The sequence below is a fragment of the Arvicanthis niloticus genome, chromosome 5 (assembly GCF_011762505.2).
Source record: "Arvicanthis niloticus isolate mArvNil1 chromosome 5, mArvNil1.pat.X, whole genome shotgun sequence".
Classification (NCBI taxonomy): Eukaryota; Metazoa; Chordata; class Mammalia; order Rodentia; family Muridae; genus Arvicanthis; species Arvicanthis niloticus.
Window position 1 is genome coordinate 20483891 of NC_047662.1, and position 21651 is coordinate 20505541.

Sequence of the window (21651 nt, forward strand, 5' to 3'; positions counted from 1 at the left end):
GTAATGGGGGTCGTAAACAAGAACAGACTGTTCAGAGCCAGGTTCAGGGGAGGGCCAGATACCCTAGTTTCCTGCAGAAGTTGGTCTCCGTCCCCACTCCAGTCAATTGGGTGTAAGGGAATGGAACCTGGGGGGTGGGGAGAGGGGGGCTGGCATTCAAGGGATTAACAGCCTGCAATCCTTTAGCAACCTAAGTCTGTTCCCCTTTCTGGATCTGGAACTGCTCTAAAATAAGGCCTTGGGATAGCCCTTCTGTGAGCCCTTTCTCCTGCCTCAGACTCCATTCAAGCATTTCAATAGTCTTTTGAGACTCCCATGTTGGGCAGCCCACCTTGACTGCCCTCAGCCAATCATAACACTTCATGCTGACAAGGCTTTCTTGAGGGCCGGCAGGATGGCTCAGTGGGTAAAGGTGCTTGCCGCCAAGGCTGACAACTTGCCTTCACAGGTTCATTTCCCTGCATTGGCTTGCTCACAGCCCAGAAAGGAGACAAACACGAACTTCCTTGTGCTGCCTCAGAACCCTGCCCTGACACCGGAAGTCCACCAGAGGCTCCTCTGGACTCTCCGCACACATGCTCATTCTTGGGCCCCAGGAAGACCCTCCCAGGTGTTAGACTATATGGCTCTCTGGAGACAGGAGTGAGCAGTGACCTGCAAGTCTGTATTCCCAGCTCCTCAGGAGGCTGAGGCAGGACCCAAAGTTTAAAGCCATCCAGAGCTACATGGTGATATCATGTCTCAGAATAAAAGGTAAAGCAGCGCCGGGCGGTGGTGGCGCATGCCTTTAATCCCAGCACTTGGGAGGCAGAGGCAGGCGGATTTCTGAGTTTGAGGCCAGCCTGGTCTACAGAGTGAGTTCCAGGACAGCTGGAGCTACACAGAGAAACCTGTCTCAAAAAAAAAAAAAAAAAAAAAAGGTAAAGCAGGGAGGGCATGATGGGTAAATGTCAGTAACCCCAGTACTTAGAAGGCAGAGGCAGGAGTTCAAAGCTGTCCTGGGCTACATGAGACCAATAACAAAATGGCTACACTTTGTCACTACATGCCCCCTCCCTGTCACCACCATGACCTCTCACTACAAACCACACCACCCAAAAAGAACAGGTATCAAAATACGTTGGGTTTTTTTTTTATTTTTTTTATTTTAAGAGACAGTATATTCCTGGCTATTATGGAACTTGCTTTGTAAACACCTGCTTCTGCCTCCCAAGTGCTGGCATTAAAGATGTGTGTAACCACTTCCTTGTTTAAAAATGCATTTTTAAAAGTAAAGAGACAGGGAGAAGACCAGGGTTCAGCTCCTAGTATCCACAGGGTGATTCACAACAGTTATTTCCTTTCCAGGAGGTCTGGCTCCCTCTTCTGGCCTGTATGGGCACTGCATGCTTGTGACGCACATGCTTGAATACAGGCAAGACACTCATACACATAAAAATAAAATAAATTAAAATTTTAAAATAATAGGGGCTGGAGAGATAACTCAACAGTTAAGAGACCCAGTTACTTTTTCAGGGGATCTAGGTTCAAATCCCAGCACCCACATGGTGGCTCACAATTGTCTGTAACTCCAGTTCCAGGGGATCTGATACCTCTTCTGGTGGCACATGGTGTGCAGATGTACATACATGCAAAACACCCATACGAAGAATAAAAATAAATACCTTTTTAAAGGGTTTTTTAAAAGGAAGCTGAAGATATAACTTAATGATAGAGCATTTGCCTAGCACATGGGATTAGGGCTTAGGGTTCAGTTCTCCACCTATCCCCAGGGAACAAAAAACCTTAGGGGGAGACCCAAAAGGAGAGGGGCCAGTCTCAGGAAAAGGGAGATGAGGAGGAACCAGTCCCAACAAGATTAGAGGAGGAGGCCTTTGAAACAAAGGCAGGAGAAAGCTGTGAGTTCAAGGTCAACCCAAAGCTATTTATGTCAATGTTTGAAGTTCTGGCGGGTCCTCTCATTCCCAAATCCTGGTGGCTGGTGTTTGCTGAGCACTTGCTATGTGCCAGGCATTGTGCTAAGCACTCACTTGACTTGCTTTATTTCATTACCTGAACAGTCTACAGTGGGAGAGCCATGGACAGACAGGTCAGGCACAGAGAGGCAAAGCAACCCGTGGAAAGTCACACAGCCAGCAGCAGTGGCTCTGAAACACAGCCCAGTCTGAGCTTGTGTCTCTGTGGAGGTGTGTTTGGGACAAGTTTGGGACGTTCAGACCACCTGAAGGGGGGGGGGGAGAAGGAGACGAGAGCCGAGGACTACACAGAAAAACCCTGTCTTGAAGAACAGTTCAAGCAGAAGGCAGCAGCAGCAGCCTGGGCAGTTGTGAGAGAGGCTTTAGATCAGCTGTGTCCAAGGAGGACGAGCCTTGCTTGTTTGTCACCTGGGAGGAGCAATTCACAGCTTCCTGTTGACTTTCTCCAGCCACACTGGACAGGCCAGGTGCAGAGTCCCAGCAAACGGACAGTGGGACAGCCTCCAGGCTGGACACTGGTAAGGCCATGGCCTTTGAAAGTCAAGGGGTGAGATGGGGAAGTTCCCATGTGGGCGGCACTGGGCAGCCAGACACGGCTAGTCATCCGAGCCTCACACCTGTCCATCAGGGAGAGCTGAGATTTTCCTTTCCCAGCAGGAAATGAGGTCCAGAGAGGTAGCTGACTTGGCCCATGTCACACAGCCACAAATGCCAGGGCGACTCTCAGACCCGTGCCCCTGATTTAGAGCAGGTGCTGAGTGCTTATTATGGGCTGGGCACGGTACTGAGACTTTCCCATACTCTTTTGTCTTTCAGTCTTCCAGGTGACTCGGTGGGGCAGAGGCTAGCACCTGCTTCCCGCTGATCTGCCGAGGTTCAGAGACCCGCAGTCACTTGGCCAAGCTCCACCAGAAGCAGGTGACAGCCAGCAGCATCACCGGGAAGTTATAAACCAAGTCACTACCAGTCATTAGAACAAACTAGAAAGCCATGGGATGAGTAGTTGAAGAGATCAATACCAATCATCAATGCCGAGTCCGGCCCAGGGCTGTTTTGAGGGGAGACAAGAGTCTCACAGTGTAGACCAGGCTGGCCATGAACTCACAGAGATCCACCTGCCTCTGTCTCCCAAGTGCTGGGGTTGAAGGTGTGCATTGCAGACTTCATTCATTTATTTACTTATTATTCATTTATTATTTTAATTCAGGGTCTCTTGTAGAGCTGGGAACGTGGTCTTGAAGGCCTGATCCTCCTGCCTGTGCCTTCCAAGTGCTGAGATAACAAGCACAGGACGCCATGATGCATCATAGTGAACTTGTGGCTGGTTCCCTAAACCTGCTCAAAGTGTTTGGCTGGGGAGACAGACCATGGACTACAGGAAGAAACCTACTACCTCTCTCTCTCTCTCTCTCTCTCTCTCTCTCTCTCTCTGTCTCTCTCTCTCTCTCTCTCTCTGACTAAACAATCATGTTGCCAATCTTTTTTCTTTCTTTCTTTCTTTTTTTTAAATGGGGTATTATCAAGATGAGAGAGCTGGTCTCAACTCACTCTGTAGCCTTTTTTGCCTTCAGCTTCCGATTCTCCTGCCTTAGTCTCCAAGCCGCTGGGGTTATAGACACACTGTACTGACAGGCTTGGCTGGACTTCTTAGCTGTCCCGGTTCTGATCATTGTCTCCGATTGACAGATGGGGAAACAGATTACTGTCTGGTTACCACATGTCCACAACTGGTACTGGGATGGCTGGAACTTAATCCCTAAGTCTGTGCTCGTTGGGATTGTCACTAGAAAAGGGACTTTTCAGAAACCCGAGAGTTTGAGACCAATTGGATCATAGGAGAGAACCCTGGCCAAGGGCTGGATCCTAGGCTGTGACTCCCTCTGAGCAAAACTTGCAATGTGACATCCAGCAGGCCACACCCACGACGGGTGGCTTCATCTGCCAAAGGGAAGAACTGCTGGAGTGGATCCCCAAGGGTTGGGTTTTTTTTTTTTTTTTTTTCCCAGTGTCCTATTCTTAGGGGAGTTGGCCCAAGATGATAAAATTGCCGGGGGAGTGTTGCCACAGGGGAAGGAATCACCCATCTTCCCTTCCATGCTCTCCTGTTTCCGGCTTGTTGAAATGCTTCCTTGGTTCATCACAGTACATCACGAAGCAGATCTGTCTCAGGTGTCTTTCTGCTCCCACCTGCCTGCCCCTCCTGCAGGGTGTGGGGCTCATTCTGCCTCTGCTCTGGACTTTCCCCCAGGAATAGGAACAGGGAGGAACGGTTGTTTGGCTAGGGCTTGAGGTCTCAGTCATAGGCTTTGACGTCACCCTCAGTGAAGAATCAGCCCAAATGACAGGACCAAACGAATGGTCATTTGATCTAGAGGCTAAAGTTGGCAGAGTCGGACCCATGGGCTCCGGGGCATGATGCACTGCCCCAGGGGCCAGGATGATGTCCACTGGGCCTGACCCACATGCCACGGAAAGGAGCAGAGTGTCCCAGGAACTCAGCACATGAAGCCTAGGCCAGGAGCCCCATGGCCTTCTATTGTCCCTGGGGACAACACTTGTTGACAAGTTGAGAGCTCTGGGGAGTGGACAGTCTTTAAAGAAAGAGACTTTAGGGTAGGCATAGTGTCGCACACCTTTAATCCCAGCACTCAAGAGACAGAAGCAGGAGGATTTCTGTGAGTTTGAGGGCAGCCTGATCTATATAGTGAGTTCCAGGACAGTCAGAGATACAAAGAGAAACCCTGTCTCAAAAAAAAAAAAAAAAAAAAAAAAAAAATCAAAGAAATAAAGGGGCTGTCTCATGGACACCAAGCATGAGAGGCAGCTGTGTGGATGGATGGGCCTGAAGAAGGGCATGAAAGGGCTTTGGGAAGTGTGAGGTGTGGTGCAGCCACACCCTGAGTCCCTGAGAGCCATGAAGAGGCCACAGAGGGCCAAGCAGCTGAGGTGAAATCCTTCAAGGCAACAACAGTTCTGTCACCTTGGGCAAGGTAGCCAACATCTCTGTTTGCTGACCTGTGAAATGGCAGTTGGGTAGAGCAGAGATCTCTCTGGGCCAAGAGTCTAGACTTCACGGTGACTAGCCTTCTAGCCTTCTCCAGCACGAATCGGGAGCCTATATCTGATCCATGACAGGTCTTCACAAAACGTATCATTCTGGGTAGTGGGCAGGGCTGGCTACCATCTGCTTAGTGGGACTTGCCAGTCTAAAGATATGTTTGTGTGTTTGTTCGCTAAGAATAAGTCTTATCCCAGGCTGGCCTTGAGCTCAGTATGTGGCTGAGGGTAAGCCTGACCTCCTGATCCTCCTGTCTTCATGCCTGTGTGTTGAGATCACAGGTGTGTACCACCACATCTGGTCCACCGTGATGCTGGGGATGGAGCCCAGGGCCTCACAGATGCTACCCAAGCACCCTACCAATTGAGCTGCACCCGGTCTCAATATGTAAGCACAGATGACCAGGAACTTGCATTATAACCCAGGCTGATCTCCAATTGATGGTGATTCTCCTGCCACAGCCTCTGGAGATCTGAGATTTCTGGTGTGAGCCACCTGCTGGCTTGGCCTCTTTTTGAGGTGAGGTCTCCATACACAGCCCAGGCTCATGCTTGTGCCCGCCCACCTCAGCTTCAGCTCCTCACCCCACAACCTCTATCTATAGATTGTTTTTTGCCGTCTAACAAATTATCCCCAAATTTAGCTTAAAACTCTAATAAAACATTGATTATTACAGTTTTGGTGGATCACAGAGTAGAGAAGAGCTACATTGGTGTTCCTGGCTCAAGGCCTCCAAGAGTCTATAGTAAAGACATTGGCTGGACTACAGGCCAGTTCATCTGAGCTAGGGAGTCACTTTCAAGAGAGCTTGCCCAGTGTTTACAAGTTATAGACCTTAGCTCATGTACCTGTGCACAGGTCCCCTGGTGCATTCCCAAACCATGGCTCAGAGTAAGTGACTCAGAAAAGCGAGACAATGGCGGCGCCTTCTGCGAGGTGGCCTGGAAGTCACACACTGTCCGTTTTTTTTAAATTAATTTTTATTTATTTATTTTGCATGTGTGTACTTGAGTGTGTGGGGGTCTGAGGACATCGTGCAGGAATCAGTTCTCTCCTTCCACCATATGGGGCCCAGGAATAGAACTCAGGTCAGACTTAGCGGCGAACCCTGAGCTGGCTCTATAGCCAGACACTCCTCTCGGTGTGACTGAATTCTACTGGGCTGAATTTCCCTGATGCTCAGTGAAAGGGGCTCACACAAGGGCGTGGATCGGAGGAAGCAAGCTGCCGAGGGAGCCACTGCGGGCTTTCCAGGCTGTCCTAAGCATTTTATAGGTACTGATTTATTAGTTCACGAAGTCCACTCCAGTTCCATCCCCATCAGACAGATAAGGAAGCTGCGTCATATGCTCTCACACTGGGTAATAAGTCCAGCCTTAGACTCCCAGAAAATTTCTAGACGCCAGAAGCTTGCTTAACTTGCTTCCAAATTTACAGCCACAGCTGGGAGTGGGGGATATGTGGAGATAAATTTTATATGAAATTCAAGGCCAACCTGGGATGCCTTAAAAAATTAAATAATAAAAACGGTGGTGGGGGACCACAAGAGAAGGTTCCCTTCCTCCCTTCATGCACACAGCAAGGATGATGTACATGAACACCCAGCAAGGGACTCCCCAGGCTCCAGAACTGTCAGAAATCCATTTCTAGTGTTGAAGTCTGCTAGTGTTGCTATGGCAGCCCAAGTAGATAATTGCATTTTTAACTCTGCATGTGTGTGTGGGGGAGGATGACAGAGAGACAGAGACAAGAGACTCAGAGAATATTCACACAAGCTTGAGTTTAAGGGACACTCACTTCCTCTTCTGTCCTGGGCATACTGGCTGGTTCCCGAACTTCCAGAGAAGAGAGTGCCCTCCCTGGTAGGTACCCTGAACTCCTCAGAAGAACCCGGAAAGAACTGGAGGAAGTGTGCCAGGCACACTGCCAGCCAGTGGCTCTCTGCTGCCCCTGCTGCCCCTTTGCTTGTACCTCAGAGAGCCGGTCTTGGGAGTCCAGCTGTTGCTGCACCCCACCCCCACCAGCTGGAACCTGGGGCTTGCCACACACAGCTATCCAAATCACAAACAACAAGGAGGGGAAAAACAGACTATATTTAAAACTGCCGTTGCTCCATAAACAAGACTAAAAGACAAGTAACACACTAAGGGACAAAAACACCGGAGCTGTGTCCAGACAGAGTGTCAGTGCTTCGAGGAGGTCAAAGGGTAAGAAGACAAAGGGCACACAAAGGTGGTTCACAGGGCACTGGTGCACTGAGCCCCCCGACAAAGACGGAGGCAGGGTGCTTATCTGCATTTGCTTATAAACTTCACATCAAAGGCATATAATAAAGTCAGATTTTCTTCTATAAAACTGGCAAAACAAATATTGGCTCCTCTTGAGACTTTGGGGAATGCAATGTGATAAAAATCACAATGTAAATGATTCACACAGGGGGCTGGAGAGATGGCTCGGCGGTTAAGCGCACTGGCTGCTCTTGCAGAAGACATGGCTTTGACTTCCAGCAGCCATATGAGAGTTCAAAAGTGTCTGTAATTCCCGGGGGTGGGGTAGGGGGGCACAACATCCTCTCTGGCCTCCTTTGGTCACTGTATGTACATGGTGCACAGACATACATGTAGGCCAAACACCCATACACATAAAATAACAAAAATGTAAATATATTCATACATAGGGCTCAGCAATTGTACTCTGAGGAGCCAGATTTATGAAATCATCAAAAGACGTATGATAGACATGTTTTAGCTGTGCAACATATAAAGATTTTTTTTTTTTGAGGCAGGTGGTTGAATATAAAACCCAGGTGTGATAGTTTATATATGCTTGGTCCAGGGAGTGACACTATTAGGAGGTGTGGCCCTGTTGGAGTAGGTGTGTCACTGTGGGTATGGGCTTTAAGATCCTCATCCTAGCTGCCTGGAAGTCAGTATTCTGCTAGCAGCCTTCGGATGAAGATGTAGAACTCTCAGCTCCTCCTGCACCATGCCTGTCTGGACACTGCCATGTTCCTGCTTTGATGATAATGGACTGAACCTCTGAACCTGTAAGCCAGCCCCAATTAAATGTTGTCCTTTCTAAGACTTGCCTTGGTCATGGTGTTTGTTCACAGCAGTAAAACTCTAAGACACCAGGCTAGACCCATACTTGAAGCCGTCTTCCTGGCTTAACTTTCCAGAGTGCTAATTACAGACTTGAGCTACCAAAGGCTTGCAAGATTTGTGTGTGTGTGTGTGTGTGTGTGTGTGTGTGTGTGTGTGTGTGTATGACATTGGATCTTACAAACCTTGGAAGCAACCCAGATGCCCACCACTGGGAGAAACACATAAGCAGTGGTCACAGTGGGAGACCACAGGAGATCAGAACGAAGGATGAATCTGTCAACAGTGCTGAGCTGAAGGCTGGAGCTTGTTTCTAGAACACTCAAAGCCTGCAGACTAACCTAAGCTGCTACAAGCCAGAGCAGCCAGGCCTGGGGCCGTGGCTCCGTTTGTAGAGTGCTAGTCAAGCATGCACAGGGCCCCGGGGTTTGGAGAATTTTCTCAGGGAAGGCAAACTAGAGGACATGCAGGTAATGCTTGCCCTGTCCCTTCTAAAAGTCCCAATGACAAATTAGAGTTCAGTTCACCAAGGTCTCACACACACACACACACACACACACACACACACCTGAACTGTTTCCCAGGGAAACAATGACTTTATTGAGCTTCTTTGCTGCCCCGGCCTTGGGGTCTCCAGCAGGGACCCTAAGAGAGAAGGGGTGAGAATGGAAGGGACAGGAGATGCAAAGAACGAGACCAAGACAATTTTTCTGATCAAGGTCCATCGAGCTGTATTTTCTCAGGCAATTTATACAGGCAGGGAAGGGGATAGTGTGTTTGGGGGAATTTCACAGAAGCTGGGTGTTCTGCCACCTCGGATATCTTGCAGCCCCAATGTTTTTGTCTGGCTCAGGGTGCAGCAACCACTTTCCTTAGAGCACAGCGACCATTGGCCACTTGCTTTCTCAGGAGTCTATAGCTGAGGAAAAACAAAGCTTAAAACTATTTCAAAATGGAGTAAGGTTGGCTCCCGGCACTTTGCACAGCATACGGCTTCACAATACATCTATTCTTCCACCGAATAGATGATGGCTTCTTCACAGCTGTACCAATGGAGCTCCCTTCCCCTCATCCTCCACTTGACCAAAGACTCTATCCCCTCCCAAGACTCAGAGGCTATGTGTACTCAGGAAAGAATCAGGGGATGTCTGGGTATTGAGGTGACAGTCCCTTCTCATTCCTTCTAAGAGTGAACCTCGGCTGTCGACCAGCCTAGCCTCAACCATCTTTTGCAAGCAGACAGAGATGGTGAGTGTTTGCCTCAGAAGACAGTGCTGTCTGAATGCTTGGCTTCGACCCCCAGTACCGGATAAAACTGAGAGTACTGGTGCACACCAGTAATCCAAATTCTAGGGAAGCAGAGACCAGAGGGTCAGAAGTTCAAGGTCAGCCTCAGCTACAAAACAAATCTGAGGCCAAAAACCTGGGCTATGAGACCCTGTCTCAAAAACAAAACAAAAGAGTCAAGGCAGGGCATGCTGGCTCAGGCAGGGGATCTCAACACTCAGGAGGCAGAGGCAGGAGGATCTCTGTGAGTTTAAGGCTAGCTTTGTTTACATAGCAAGTTCAGGTCAACTCAAAACAAGAAAGTCCCAAACAAACAAAAGTCAGAATGGCAGTGGTGGTGACCCTTGGAGGGCCCTAGGAGGAACCATGGACACTTCTGAAGTATAGGGTTGTGGTCCTTGACCCAGATGTGATTGACCCAGGTCTGCTCACTTTGTGAGAACACCTTGAAACAGTGTGCTAAGGAATTACATCTAAAATGTTTCCTGAAACAAACAAACAAACCACTCGGGCTAAACAATTAAATCCTGTCTCAAAACCAAATGTAAATAAAGCAAAAGCACACCCCAAACTGTATCCCCAATGTCACACACAGAAGCAAATTTGTATGCAAATCTACACAAAAACTCTTTCAATTCAAAAATAACAATGAAAACATGGTAGCCAGATGTGCTGGCTCACACCTGTCCTGTCAGTACTTGGGAGACTGAGGCAAGAGGATTGCCTCCAGTTGGAGGCTAGCCTGGGCTACATGGAGAGACTTTGTCTTGAAACTCACACCTAGAGTGGAGGAAGGGAGGAAAGGAGAAGGAGAGAGAGAAAGAGAGAAAGAGAAAGAGAGAGAGAGAGAGAGAGAGAGAGAGAGAGAGAGAGAGAGAGAGAGAACACGGTAGGCACTGGGCCCTGGCCATTAAACTAAGGGACATTTAGAATCAGAGTGGCCAGAAAGTCTGAGAGCCTTGGACCCTGGAACATCACCAATTAGTTCCCACAACCCTGACTTCCCCAAAGCGAGCAGCTTTGTCACACATGGTCAGGCCTTGAACTGGAATCTAGCTGAACCAGTTAGGGCTGCATGGGGCTGGTGGATCAAAAACAGGGGAGCCCAGCGATGTTGGTACAAGACCGGAAATTTATGGCTGGACTCCAGAGCCACTGAGGCCCAGGCTGCAGCCATGCCGAGGTTAGGGCCTCTACATCTGGCCCCAGGGGTCAACTGCTCTGACTCTGACACCTCAGGCTCCAGCTTCCTGCAGCCCAGAGGCCAGACAGAATAGATTCCAAAAGCCAAACCAAGGCTAGCTCCCTTAACTCTGTTCTGAGTTATGGGAACCCAGACCCTGGCTTTTGGGAGAGGCAAAGCAAAGCCCTGGAATGTCCCGAGTCTTAGGTTCCTGGCGTGAAATTGGAGCTGGGGGTGGCCTGGCGATTGTTCAAGCCACATAGAGGGAGCATCTCCTGAAAGGGCCATAGTCAGTGAAATCTGACTGAAAAGTGTATGCAGGTTTCTTGAGCCCTTACTTCTGTGGGAGGTAGGTACAGAAAAGGAACTGGAGGGTCGGTTGCAGGAGAGGAGGAGGCCGTAATTCCTCCAAGATTGCCCGCAGCTGGAACTCTGGACCCAGGAAGACTCATTTTGAGCCTAGCCCTCCTGTTGTTTGGTTTTGGTTTTTAAGTTTTTTGAGACAGGCTTCTCTGTGTAGCCCCCACTGTCCTGGAATTCGCTCTGTAGACCAAGCTATCCTCGAACTCAGTGATCCACCTGCCTCTGCCTCCCCAGTGCTGGAATTAAAGGTATGTGACACCACCCCACCACCCCACAACCCCGCTTGTTGTTTGTTCCTGAGGCAGGATTTCATGTGGGCTTTGAACTTGCTACGTAGCCAAGGATGACTTGGTACCGAGCCCTGTTCAGCTGTGTGGTCTCAGCTCGTTGCTTACTCTAAGTTTTGATTTCTTCACCTATAAAGGTTATATGAAATTAACACCCAATTTAGAGATTTGTTAGGATTGCATAACGTCATGGAAGACAAATGCGATGGTGCAGGCCTGTAATCTCAGCTCCTCTAGAGGCTGATGCAGGAGGATCCCAAGTCCAGAGCCAGTCTGGATGGAATAGAGAAACCCTTCAGATAAAGATGCTTGCCGACAAGCCAGAAGACCCAAAGTCCACCCCCAAATCCCACATATTAAGAGGATAGAACTGACTCCTGCAACCTGTCCTTTGATCTTCACAGGAGTCAGCACGCCCTTCACACACATAATATTAACAACTGTATAAATAAATAAGTAAGAGAAAATGAAAGGCTTCCTAGAGAACGGCTCGTTTACTCAGTGTCCTCAAGGCCCTAGGTTTGATTCTAGTACTACTGAGAAATGTGATTTTACTGGGGTATCAGGGAGCAGACCTGTAATCCCAGTCCTCGAGAGGCTGAGGCAGGAGGATTATGAATCGGAGGTTATCCTAGCTACAATAGAGTCTTACTCTGTCTCAGAAAAACAGTTCACAGCCAGTTATTTTGGCATACACCTGTAATCCCAATTTGGGGGTGAGGGGTCGGGGGAGCCTGTCTCTGTAATCACAGAAGCTGGCAGATCTCTGTGAATTTGAGGCCAGCCTGGTCTACATAGTGAGTTCCAGGCTAGTCAGGGCTATAGAGAGACTCTGTCTTTTATTTTCAAAAGAATACATAAACATATGAAAAGGCAATGTGAAAACCCTTAGCGTCTGGTATGTAGACGGTCCAGGAAGTATGGTGGGTAGCTTAACCACCTGACTCGTGGCAGTGGGGCCAGCAAAAACTTGCAGTCCTCCAGATGGACCCAGGCAGACTTCCTGGAAGAAGCAGCAGTTCTGTCCTATTTTAGTACAAGTCTGAGTTCCCTGGTGTGTGGTTGCCTCAGGTACCCTGGGGAATGCTGGGAGAGGGTAGGGCAACTGGAGGCGGGAAGAGTTGCCTGGGTCTGGGCATTGTGAGGGTCAGGTCAGGTCTAAGCCTGGGCCGGCATCCAGACCTCGTTCTCAGAAGTGTCTCAACAGCTTGCTTGGGCGGGCACCTTGGATGATAAACAGGTTGTCACCCTCCGCTTGCGCCTCAGATGAACCTGGCACACTCTGGCGAAGGAGGAGAGGCAGAAGGCCCAGCTATAAATACACTGACTCAGCTCATCTTCCTTGTGAGAGAGCTAACTGTTCATGTTTAAAACCCCATTGCTGGGGGCAGGGAGGAGAGCAGCCTCTGGTCTGAATTTTTGGGTGCAGGCCACCCTCAAGTCTCAGACTGTCCATTTTCTCAGTTGGGGCTGGGGATCAGGGGTTACACTTTTCTAATTTCATGACCAGTTGACTGTGTGACCCTAAGAAGCCCAGTCCCCTCTCTGTTCTGCTTCTATAGGGAATGGGGCTTGTTGACCCCTGACCTGTGTGCTAGGGAGGCTGTAAAGCCAAGTGGCCTGGTGACAGGGTGCCTGGTTTGTGGTGGCAGGAAAAAACGATCCCAGTCTCCATTTCATTTCTGGATGGTTTAATGATTCTAATTTTCTGAACCTTGGTTTCTAAACTGTGTGTTGAGGCTAAGGACGGACTTCTAGTTAGCTAAGGATGGACCACCTTGAGAATAGCAGACCAGCAAGTTTCAGCATGGCTCAACAGCATGGTGACAGATGTACCTTGAGCCTGAGTCCCTGGTATAATCTTGAGCTGCTGCTCCAGGTTCCTCCACATGGGACTAGCAGGAACATCTGGCTCTTTCAGAGAGCTATTTAGGGAGCCAGTGGGCACCCCAAATCTAAAACACCCCTCTGCCTCCCGGATGGAAAGAATCAAACTGTGAAAAAAATAAGACAGTCCTAAGACCGGCAGGAAAGGGCAGGGCACTGCCATTTATCAAACATCCACTGGGTGCCAGCTGCTGTCACAGACGTAACCACCCCATTTGAGGCTCCAGCCACCAGTAAAGTTCTCCCCTGACATGGGCCAGTGACAGGAGCTGAATGTCAGAACTAGGCTGTGGACCCGGGACCACCAGAACCACCAAAGTCCTCTTATAGGCAACACAGCACTCAGCAGCTCAGCTTAGGTAAGCAGGGAGGGAAGAATAGTAAAGTGGGGGCAGGGAGCCCCTCCACAGAAGGGGACTAAGAGGTCAGGAGTGGGAGCTGCTTGCAAGGGACATATGCCTTTCAAGTGATTGCTCTCTGTCGTCCACCCACAGGCAGCGGGGAAAGTACAGCTACACTCAGAAGCTGGATGAGGCTGGGAGGGGGAGAAGCCCTTTGCTCAGGGCTGCAGCGGGACTCTGACCTGCCACCCTCTCAGGACCATCTCTCTTCTTCCCAAGACTAAACGCCATGCCTATGTTGCTTTGTTCTCTGCCTTAAAAAGTCAGCACCTGCCAGGCCAGGTAGAGCACGCCTTTAACCCCAGAACTTGGGAGGCAGATGCAGGGGGATCTCAGCGAGGTTGAGGCCAGCTCTGTCTACATAGTGAGTCCCAGGATAGCAAGAGCTACATAGAGAGGTCCTGTCTCCAAACATCAAAAGTCTGCCTCTAGCTAAATGTGATGGCTCTTGCCTGGAGTCTCAATCTTTCAGAGGCTGAGGCAGGAGGATCATGGCTAGCTGGGGTCAGCCTGGGCTATAGAGTAAGACCTTGTCACAAAACAAATGAATAGGGCTGGTGAAATGGCCCAGTAGGTAAGAGCACAGATGTCCAAAGCTGATGACATGAGTTGGGTCCACAAACTCATAGGGTGGATTGAGAGTCTGGTGGCCACAGCTGCCCTGTGGATTCTACACATGCTCTGTTGGGTGTGCATGCCCCTCACACCTGCCACAGTAAAATAAATGAAGAAATATGAAATTGTTTTTATAATAAATAGTCTAGTCCTTTTTGGTTGAGCTGTCCCCTTTTCCTTAACCACTCTGTTTAAATGTGTCCCTTGATGTAGAAGAAACTCCAGGTCATAGGATTGGTTTTATAAAGAATTTACCAATAGATTTGCTTAGAGGATGTTAAGTCACACTAAGTAGAATTTAGCCAAAGGAGCCCTGCCCCGAAATCACCCCAAAGATAGGTAGTCTGTTAATCAGGCCTGTTAGATAAGCAAAATTTATGACATTAGATGCAAATGTTTGTTCACCAGGATGGACTAGCTTTCAGGTCCCTCCCCCAAAGAACAGGACTCTAACAGGCAGCTCATGGGGACAGTACAGGGTCACAACCAATGCTAAGTCCTGGTCTGCTATAAAGCCATAAAGCCCCCCAGTTCTCTTCTTAAGAAAAAGCATCCTTCTGCCAGGTGGGCAAGATGACCTGGGGAACAACTATTCAAAAAGAACAGTGCTGGTGTACTTAAGAAATGATTCTGGCAATCTCTGCTGTGTAAATCTCCCATTTTCCCCAGCAGCCAGACTTGCAGTCTCCAGTCTCTGTTTAAATTGGAGCCAGGACCTAACAGAGATTTAAGGAAGGCAGCATATATGAACTGCACCAGCCTAAGGGATATTTAAGATAGTGAAGTCTTCTGTTCAGGGCCAGCTCTTATCTGGGTCTGAGCTCCAGTTGAACACGCTCTAGCAGAAAGCCTTTTTCTTGTCTCTAGGTGGAGACTGATTCCCCACTGGGAAGGAATCTTAGGGTTTCCATTGCTGTGGACAAAACACCATACAAAAATGCAAGTTGAGGAGGAAAGGATTTGGCTTCCTTCCAGACCATAGTCCATCACTGGAGGAAGTCAGGACAGGAACTCAAGCAGGGCTGGAAGCTGGAGGCAGGAGCCATGGAGGGTGCTGCTTACTGGCTTGCTTCTCCTGGCTTGCTCAGCCTGTCTTCTTATAGAACCCAGGACTACCAGCCCAGGCATGACCCTACCCACAATGGGCTGCCCTTCCCTATTGATCACTAATTGAGAAAATGCCCCAGAGCTGGACTTCACCGAGGTTCTATAACATCCTTACCCCTGGAACCTGAATCCAATAGGTCATGGGCCCTGGGAGAGAACCTGCTATTGTTATTCAGCTTAAATGACACAGTGATAAAAGTGACTGATCACTATACCCACACAGCAGTACATCCTTGGCCATGGTCAGATAGACACAGAAACTCACAACTGGTCATTACACAAAGAGTCAGGGGGCGTGGCTAGAGAGGGGCTGGACAGATGGCTCCGAGGTTAAGAGCACTGACTGCTCTTCCAGAGGTCCTAAGTTCAATTCCCACCAACCACATGGTGGCTCACAACCATCTGTAGATCTGTAGTGGGATCTGATGCCCTCTTCTGATGTGTCTGAAGACAGCTACAGTGTATTCATATAAATAATATATATATATATATATATATATATATATATATATATATATATATGAAGAGACATTGGTGCTCTCAGCCCTAAATGTGGTGCCTATATCATATTATTTCAGGGGTCTCTATGTAAGACACAGTGGTGGGGGAGGGGAGACTTTACAGAAATTGTTTCCTTACAGATGGCTGTGAGCAAAATGGTTTGCTGAACATTATGAAAGCTGGAGTCACAGAGGGTTGTGTAGTGTCCTGGGGAGCTAGGAATGGAACCCAGCCTCTCAGAAAGAGCAGTTACTCACAACTGCTTTTCTGGATCGTATGCCCTCTACTGGCATCCAGGGGCACTACATTCATATGGTGTATGTGCACAGACATACACAATGTATCTGAATAAAGATAAAAGAAGTCTGAAAGTAATGAAAAAAAAAAGTAAGTCAGGTATTGAGGATCATCCCAGAACTCAGAGGCAGGTGGATGTCTGTGAGTTCAAGGTCAATCTGGTCTTCATAATAAGTTCCAAGGCAGCCAGAGCTACATAATAGAGAGACAATAAATAAATAAATAAATAAATAAATAAATAAAAGAAAAGAGAGGAGGCTGGAGAGATAGGTTAGAGATTAAGAACGATTTTTTTAGCTGGGTGGTGGCGCACGCCCTTAATCTCAGCACTTGGGAGGCAGAGGCAGGCGGATTTCTGAGTTCGAGGCCAGCCTGGTCTACAGAGTGAGTTCCAGGACAGCCAGGGCTACACAGAGAAACCCTGTCTCGAAAAACAAAAACAAAAAAAGCAAACAAACAAACAAAAAAACCCAAAAACAACAACAAAAAAAAGATTTTTAAAAAATCCATTTTAATTTCCCAGAGGACCAGAGTCCAGTTTCCAGCCCTCACACTGGGTGACTTAAAAACAAAACTCCTGTAACTCCAGCCCTAGGGCAACTGACGCCTTCTACTGGCCTCTATGGGCTTCTACATGTACATGCACGCAGGCAAGCATGCATGCACACATAATTGTTTTTGAAGGTAAAATATATAGGCTTGTCTAAGGGTATACTTATTAGTGAGTACATGCCTAGGCATGTCTAAAGCCCTATTTTGGTCCCCACTACAAATAGCTTAAAAACAAAACAAAAGAAAAAACAGTAAACTGCCACAACTCCCCCTTCTGAAGACTCCACTGTAGGCTGACCCAGCAGGGAGGCTCTCACCAGGTACAAGACACTAGACTTCCCAGGCTCTACAACTGTCCTTGGCATGGCCCCTTACCCCTAAGAGGCTCGCTACCTAATAGGAAGAATGATTATCTCTGAACGGCTGTTAGTTACCTGGCATGTGTGGAAGAACAGGTACGCTAAGACACCCTGGACTTACCATAAAGCTTTACTTGCAAAACCACAGACATGGAGTAGCATGTCTGTAATTCCAGCACTTGGGAGGTGAAGGCAGGACGAACAGGAGTTAAGGGGTCATCCTTGACTACATAGCAAGTTAGAGGCCAGCCTGGGCTACATGAGCCCCATCTCAAAAACAAACCAGAACATTTATACCTAAGACTAAGGGATGGAAAGGAAACGTCAGAGAGCAGCTCTGAGGACTACGTGGGGAGCATGAGGAGGGGCCCCATACAGGTGCTCCAGCTGCTAGCACCAGCAGTGTCAGGCTCCAGCCTTCATGGACTGCCAGTCATGTGACAACATGGCTCTCTCCTCTGTCGACCGATGCCAAGAGGAGCAAGAGGTGCTCTGGGAAGAGCCTTCAGGCAATGGCTGACTTAGTTCTCCAGAGTCTGTTTTCCTCAGCTGTGACAAGAAACCATGTAAACTATAGGGTGTGGGTAGGGGTGACATTTAAATGGGATAATGCTAATGCACTTGTGGGATTTTCTGTTTTGTTTATTTCTTGTTTGTTTTTTGTTTTGTTTTGTTTTTTTGTTTGTTTTTGAGACAGGCTTTCTCTGTGTAGCCCTGGCTGTCCTGGAACTCACTCTGTAGACCAGGCTGGCCTCAAACTCAGAACTCTGTCTGCCTCTGCCTCCCAAGTGCTGGGATTAAAGGCATGTACCATCACTGCCTGGCTCTGTTTTGTTTTAATACAAGGTCTCAATAAGTGTTATATCATAATACAAATAAATATACAAATAAATAATTGCTATCAATCAAAAATGTTATCACAATGTACTTATTTTTGTTTTCTTTATGTTTCCCTGTTATTATACTGATATATTTTTATTTCATTCTGTTTACTGTGTGGGCATGTTTATTGGTAGATGCTGACTATGACAGGGGTTTGAAGGTTGCTGGAGTATTTGAGGGAGTGACTTCTCTCTTTTCACCACCTGGGTCCCAAGGATCAAACCCAGATTGCCAGTCCTGGTGCAGGACTTTACCCATTGAGCCAGCTCATCACCTGCCATTGATTTTTATAATCAATATAAGGAAACAGAGAAGCACTGTCCTGTAAAACTAATCTCAGTGGTAAAAGAGGGAATTCCTGTAAGCTCTTTGTTCCTTGGGATTTGCCACCATTTTTGTGTGGATGGCCTCGGCTCAGGAGACGTACTAATTCCCGTGCTTTGTGTTGATTGTCTCGTGTTTTCAACAGCCAAATTCAAGTCTTGTGTAGCCCAGGCTAGCCTTAAATATGAACAGCTGATCCTCTTGTCTCTGCCTCAGAAGTGTGGAGATTACAGATGTGGAATAAATCCCACACTCCTTTTATGCGACTCTGGGGGCGGAACCCAGAACTTTCTGTGTTGTAGGCAAGCCCTTCACCAACTGCGCTACATCCTAGCTTCTGTATACAGGTTTTTCATGAGACAAAGTCTCAATATGTAACTGCAGTCTGGCTTGGGGATTCTGCCTCAGCCTCTTAAGTGTTACGATTACCGGTGTGTGCCAGCATGCCAGGCTAACAAAGATTTATAGTATATAGAAGGGTTCAGATCCCTAGTGCTCTCAGGCCTGACGGGACCGAAGCTGAAGGAGCCTTTTCCTGTCGCTGGGCAAACCTGGAGGGAGCCCTGTGAACCGGGGAAGCAGGCTGGAGTTGTCTGCCTGCCTTCTCACTTTGACAGCCCGCAGTTCCAGGCGTGGGCTTGCTCCTGGCACCCATCAGGGCCCTGCTTTATTGGGCAGCTGGATCCCTGGAAGGACAGTGCAACGCTCCTAAGGGACTAGGAAGATGCCTGCCGCAGGCTCGACTTCATTCAGGAATTTCACACTTGTCTAGACCCTAGTCTGCAGGTGGAGGGTGGCTGGCAGAAGGGCCCAAGTGCCGCCCGCTGAGACTGGACAGGATCGCTCCCATCCAGGCCACCTGTTCCGCAGCCCCGCCCTCCCACCTCTGCACCTCGAGGTTAGAATGCTAGCTCTCAGGCTGTGGGGCACCAAGAGTATTAATAGCCCGGCTCTGAGGCTGTACTGATAAGAAAGGCATCCCCTGGCCGCCCCGTCAGGCAATGACTCCAAACAGGCTCTCCTCCCTCTCTTCTCACCATGGCGACCCGGGTTTGAGTGTCTGCTGAAGAGACAAATAGACCACCTGCCTTCACGTGTGCATTCCCATGGCTGTCCCTTCAGATACTTCTGGTATCTCCATTTAAAAACAAAAAATGGGGAAACTGAGACTCTTGAGAGGTGCGTTCACTTGCCCGAGTCACACAAGTGGCTGAGCTGATCCGATCCGTCGGCATTTCCCAGTCCCTTTCCGGCTCCATATATGCGATGTACTCAGCCTCACCTCACCCAAGATTGAGACAGACAGACCCTTTGGATGGTTTAAGCCAAAGAAACTGAGCCCTGCCCCAGAGGGCGCCTAGCTGAGCAGTGGACTGGCGGGTCCAGTTCCTTGGACTTTAGGAAACCCAGAGACTGGGATGGGGTGGGGCCAGCGGACATAGACTTCCAAGAAGCATCCTTTCGGTGGACACATGCACCGTAGGACTGGCCTGTTGGTCTGGGCCTCCTGACAGCCGTCCCCAGGGGGTAAGGATGGAGCCAGCCCCTGCCCAGACTTCTAGAATGGAGAGTCAAATGACAGGGGCAGCTGTCCCCACCCAGGGACAGCACAGCTCTGCCTCGAGTAGGCCAAGGTTTCATTCAGGCTTAGGTACTTATGGTCCCCAGTCTCTGTTCCTTGCTGTCTACTTTGAGTTACTTCCCTGTCTGGAGCTGGTATCTTCTAACATTCCCAGCCAAGGGGCATCGTTAGCACAGTAGGCCTTTGAGACCCTCTGCTCTTGAGGACCCTCCAGCTCTGCTTTACTTTTTTTTTTCTTTTATGTGGGAACAGACTCTCTTATAGCCTAGACCCCAAGCTGACTTGGAACTACTCGAGCAGCAAAGGATGGTCTTGAATGTTTGATCCTCCTGCTTCCACCTCATAACTGCTGGGATCATGGGTGTGTATCACCACCCACAGCTCTAATTTGTCAATCCACTTTGTGTGACCCTGGGCAGGTCTTTCACCTCTATTTGCCTCAGTTTCTCTGTTTGCAAAATGGGTAGAAATACATACTTCACAGGGTGAAACTATGAAGATTATCGTGTAACCTGAGTGTGTATGTGAGTATAAAGTCCGGCTCAGAACAAGCAGTATTCGGTATCAACTATTCCTGGTGAAGTTACACACACAACCATCATCATTGATTAGGGTCAGGTGCTTCCAGCCTCTCGGCCTCATAGACAGAGACTTGAAAGTAAGGACAGATTTGTGAAAGGAGCTTGCCAACATCTGAGTCCTTCCCTATTTCAACTGTGAGAAAAGTACCTAAGTCAGTGAGTGTCCGGTTTTTTTGTTTGTTTTAGGTGTATAACGGTCTGCTATAGACTGTCTCCATGGGGCTCCTGTGAGCTAAAGGACATCACTCCAACCCAGAGAAGTGACAATTGGCGGGTTTGAATTCAGAATTCAGACCTGCTGTAGCCATGGGTTGGGAGGTAGGGAGCAGCAACTGACAGCTGCACTCACAGAACCTACCACCAGAGGGCAGGTTTGTCCCATCCAAATTCCCACTTGTCCAACCACGCATTTGATTTGAGCATGATTCTTTTCATTTCAGAAATGTTTAAGTTAATACAAAAAAAAAAGTTCAGGGCTGGGGATACAGATCAGCTGGTAGAGGGCTTGGGTTACATTCACAAGGCCCGAGGTTACATCCACGGCCCCATGAGCCCCCACCCCCCCCCACCCCCGTGTGGTATCCCATACCTATAACCCTACTACTGTGGGGGAATGGGGATCTAAAACTCTAGGCCAGCATGGAGTTCAAAACAAATTCAAACTCAGCCTGGACTAAATGAAACGCTATCTTTAAAAACTAATCCCCCAAATCTTATCACAGACATCAATGGGGGAGGAGTGTCTTCTGAGACAGGGCTTCATGTAGCCCAGGCTGGTATATGTTAACTTGCTACAGCTCCTTTTTTGCTGTTGAAGTCTCATCCCGATGTCACCTCAAGATGACCTTGAATTATGATCCTCTTCCTGCCTCAACCTCCTCAGTCCAGGCTCCACTTTCGTTTCAGGATAGAAATGCCCTGGAAGACCAGGGAGCTTGTCCAGCGGGACAACTGTGGTCTTCTTCACCCCCCTATAGATCTGCCAAACAGACATCTGAATTAGGCTCAGACTCCCATGCTGTGTCAACCCCTGGGTGTAAGTTTGGTCAGCTGGCTCAGGTTGTTTGCTTAAACTTTATGTTCACAACAACTTTTCGCACTGCTGGTTTTTGTTTTTAAGATTTGTTTATTGTATTTATATGAGTACACTGTCACTCTCTTCAAATCCCATTACAGATGGTTGTGAGCCACCATGTGGTTGCTGGGATTTGAACTCAGGACCTCAGGAAGAGCAGTCGGTGCTCTTAACTGCCGAGCCATCTCTCCAGCCCCCTTGATCACAGCTTTATTACCGTTCTCTGGGTGCAC